Source organism: Otolemur garnettii, unplaced genomic scaffold (genome assembly GCF_000181295.1).
Source record: "Otolemur garnettii isolate 467f Iridium unplaced genomic scaffold, OtoGar3 scaffold00022, whole genome shotgun sequence".
Classification (NCBI taxonomy): domain Eukaryota; kingdom Metazoa; phylum Chordata; class Mammalia; order Primates; family Galagidae; genus Otolemur; species Otolemur garnettii.
Window position 1 is genome coordinate 530,192 of NW_003852417.1, and position 4,666 is coordinate 534,857.

A 4,666-nucleotide genomic window follows, 5' to 3' on the forward strand; every position below is an offset into this window, starting at 1 on the left:
GTTTTAGAGGGCTTTGCTTTGCAGCAATGGATACCTAAAACAGGAAGGGGTCTGGAAACAGGGCCCTGCTGTCACAATGACCTGACACATGTCCTGTTGGCTCTGGGGAGGGGCAGCCGGGCAGGCTGGCTGGGCAGACAGGAGCTTGCTAATGGCTGGGACTGTGGTGATAAAACTGATACCAGAGCCTTAAAGGATGATGACCCATGTTTTATAGTCGTGAAACAAGTGGCAAAATGGCTAGAAAATAGAAAATGTACCAAATTAACCTATGAATGCAGATAAGATTCCTAGGCAGAATATTGAAAGTGCCAGTTGGCTTCTGTTAGCTCTATGTGATTAGATACGGGAAGATAACATGAGCTAAAGACAGAACTATTCAGCATGCAAGAAGAATTTCCAATCCAGACTTACTGGGTTGGAAAATAAAACGGTTTCACATTTTCAGGCTCTCTAGCTGGCAAAGGACTCTCAAAATAAGAAATGGCCTCAGGGTAAAGAGCGAATCGAGAATGTGTTCATAGCTCCGTTGTTAGGATCCTGGAGGGACCCCAGCTTAGGAGACTCTCTTAGCTAGAAAAAAAAGAAAAAGAAGCACTTCAGTTACTCATAACCATGTTCTCACTGCAACCCGGCTCACAGGGCCCATGGTTCTCTAAAACAGAGTCATATCATGGGTGTGGCTCTTAAGACATAGACAGAATCACATTCAGATTCACAAACTCCCCATGAAGACTTTGAAGGAGTGGTACAAGTTTGTACTGACAGAAATCATTCAAAAAGAAAATGCATCTCTGAAAGCCAGAAAAGCTGAGGAACCACCTAGGAGTTGATATGACCTACTTTTATCAAAGAAAGATGTTTCAGAGGGAAGACTCCCAGCGGGTAGAACCAAGAAACATGAAAAATTAAAGAACTACTTCAAAGGGACAAAACTGAGCCTCGTCAGGGACAATTTCTGGTGCCCAGACTAGGGCTCCTAACACCATGTGATCATCTAGGTTTCAGAATTGCTATGGACCAGTGACTTCTGTGTTCTTCTTGCTCTTCCCCCCTTTTAAATGGGAGTGTCCATTGCAGACATCCTATCCTAGTCTCTGGAAGGCAATAGCATGTCTTTTTAATTCACAGATTTCTGAATCAAAGAGAAACACATCCACAGAACCTAATCCATGTCTGAGATAGACACAGATAATAAGATCATGAAATTCAAGCTCCGTATGATAATTTGATGGCCTTTAAGGATCATGAGTATGTTTTGCTTTTGGAGGGACATGTGTCATTGGGACCAGAGGGTCGACTGCTGTAGAATGGCACACTAAGGTTGCCAGGTCAATCGTACTCCCAGTGCCCAAGTCCAGGTGTAACTGTCTCTCAAACTGACCCTGGGCTTGGCCATAAACATGTTCTAGCCAATGTGGCATCAGCAAATGGGATGCAAGCAAGTGACTAATATGTTGCTATTATGTCCAGGGTCTTATCTTTCTGGAACACTGCTGTCCCCTTAGGTGTGAAACACCACAGAGGAGAAAAACCCACCAGCCTCAGCTCTCCCAGGTGAACACAGTATCAAGTCACAGCATTCCTGGTGCCTCAATGTGACAATGCACAGGTGACTCCAGCAAGAGTGCTGTCAACCAACCCAGAGAATCATGACAGACAATAAGTTGTGGTTTTCAAAGCTAAGCCTGAGACAGGTGGCTAGAGATAATTAAAACAAGAGTTTTTCAACAGCAGAAGAATCTGGAAGAAAATAAGGAGCATATTCAAAATTATTATGGGAACAATTACTTTTTACCTATAATGCTATTTGTACTCCAACTCTCAGTGAAGTGACAGGGTAGGCTGATGCCTTCAGATAAACAAACTCTAAAAATTTTATTTCCCATGCCATGAAAGCTAGGCTGTAGGATGAACTCCATTCAAGGAGGAATTAAGCCAAGAAAGAGGGAGAAAATGCATTCCATGAAGGAAATCACAATATTTGACCACGGAATGTATTTCTTCAGCATATTACGAGATGGCTATTCAGAGGGGCCTACAAACCAAAGTGGCCTTGTGCAGTGACCTTTTGGGGGGGACACTTGCATTTGTAAGAAAATATTTCCATGGAAACAACCAGGTTTTCTCCGGGGTCTTCTCTTATCCATGCCAGGAAAGATGAACTCAGAGTCTGACCCCATTGAAGGTGTGAAAGAAACAAGTTCTACCTATTCTGTCTGAGGGCTGCCGCCTGTGAGGTCTCATCTGGCTAACAAGACCACCTGGGCTAGCCAGGCCTCACCATCCACACCCCCATTCCTCCTGTCCCTTCCAGATGGTGTCTGAGCTTCTATATACCATCAGGAGGGGGGGGGGATTGGGGTAGCCCCTGCGTTTCTTCCTCGTGTTCACATTAACAAATTTTAATGCCTTTTCTTCAATTAACCTACCTTTTCTCAGGTGAATTTTCTGAGAGTGAAGGGAGAGGTTTCCTTTGGTCCTTACGCTAGGAAAGAAATATCCTACCCAGAAGACAAAAAAGAAACGTGAATGAACAAATTCCCAGGGTGGCTATAAAGAAAAATCTCATGGGAACAGCTAGGTACAAACCTAGCTTATTGGAGAAGAAAGACAGAAGACTCCTGGAAGATGTCTTCATGGAAAACAAATTCAACATGTTAGGAGGAAGCGAATCCTTCTGGTAGGGTGGGAGAGGAAGCGTGAAGTAGCAGCACTTACAAATCTAAATGGTCACAAAGAGATCGAGTATTAAGTACCGGGAAAACATTTCTCCAAGGAAGAAAATGATCATGAGCCACAGAAATTTATTTTGGAGAAAAGGGGCATGGCTGAGTTGGGGGTGTTACGAGGAAGTCGAATCTGCACCTTACACCTTAGGAAGTCATTAGATACCATCTTGAATGGAAAAATCAATAAATAGAAATATATAGGTATCCTTTGGAAAGATGTGGAGGCCTAAGTAACTGCAGGAAAATTCAGCGAGACAGGTGGGTGGGAAGTGGCCACCTTTTTGAGGTGATGCTTGAGGGGAGAGGGGTGACACAGCCTGCTGTTTTTGTCGCAAACATTATAGAGCTTACTTGACTCTATAAACTATGTGCTTGAACATCTTTGAATGCATTAAAGGAAAATTTTATTATCTGAACATCTGTGTTTGTGATTGAAATTCCCAATCACTACAGAAGTTAACCGTTCCTGTTTTTCTGCATTAGCTGGTCGTCCAGAGACGCTTTGTGGGGAGGGGCAAAAAATAACGAGAGGACAGCAAATGACCTAGAAAATGGAAATTCTGGAAAGGGTGGAGAGAGGAATCTTTAACTTTGCCAGATCACTGACTGCATGTCCAGGCTGAGGGAGATCTCACACACACCACAGGGAACAGGCGTCCAGGTGAGCAAGGAGGGAGGCAGGCTGTGAGCGCGAGCTGAGGCCGTCCCCATGCACAGCTTTGAGCAGGAAGATGCCTGAAGTCAGAGCCTGGAACAGCACTTACATAAGTAAAAACAAGTGGAATGCCAGGAGAGATGGAAGAAAGGGATCGTTAAAATTTAACTGCTGGGAGAGGCAGACAAGTAGTCTCTAAGGCACGGGGGAAAGGCCCAGGATGCCAGAGAGAGAGATTAGCAAAGAAGGACCCTGAGCCCAGAGTCCAGGTGAAGAGCCCAGGGAGGGCAGAGCAGCTGCCGCTCAGGGCTCCCTCCCAGCCTGCAGTCTCTATTACAAAATGAGATCATTTCAATTAAATAAGTGTATGTGGCATAATCATGCGCTGCCACCCCCTCATTTTCTAAATTGCTGTCCCCAGGACAGAGGTCAGAGAACAGAAAGAACATCTGCTGCAGAATAAATCAGAGAGGCTCTGGTTCGTTGCTCCTGCATCTGTCAAAATGTGCTCTGGTTCCTGCCGTCTCCGCTCCCGGAGAACAGCCTACCTGGCTCCCCGGAAAGGTCAGCCAACTTCTCCCGTGTTTCCAGGTTGTGTGTTTGTTTATTCCCGTGATCACCTACTGTTATAGCAGGCACTGTTTCTGCCTTCATGGAGATATTACCCAAAGCGGGGACAGAGCCAATGAATAAACAAAGGGGGGCCCATCTGACAGTGGGTGAGCTGCTGCGGAGATGGGGTGGGCTGCTGCAGAGACGGGATGAGCTGCTGCAGAGATGGGGTGGGCTGCTGCGGAGATGGAGGTGAGCTGCAGGTACTTCTGACTGTGCGGCCTGGTGAGGCTGCCCTCTGGAGAGGACTTTCAAGGTGCAAACTGAATGTGAAGAAGCAGCCAGCCCAGTGATGACCACAGAGAAAAATAATATCTTTAGGGGAAATAAAATGGATTTTCTCAAGAATAGAAAAGAAGGCCAGTGTGTCTGGAGTGGCGGGAGATGAAGCAGGAGAGCCAGTCCAGAGCACGTCCAGGATAATGAATATGTGGAGACAATCAAAGTCCTTACTTGACATATCTGGGGGGGTGTCTAGATGTCATTTCAAATGTCACATGCCCTTCAAATGTGATCATCCCATGTTGTCCTTGTCAAAATAAACGTCCACTGTGTTGTGCAGGTCAATATTCTGACTCCTTAGTTACTCCCTTTCTGAATTCATCACTAAATTCAACTTATTAGTGAATTTAACTGGTTCTACTAACAAAGCATGGGGCATATCTAA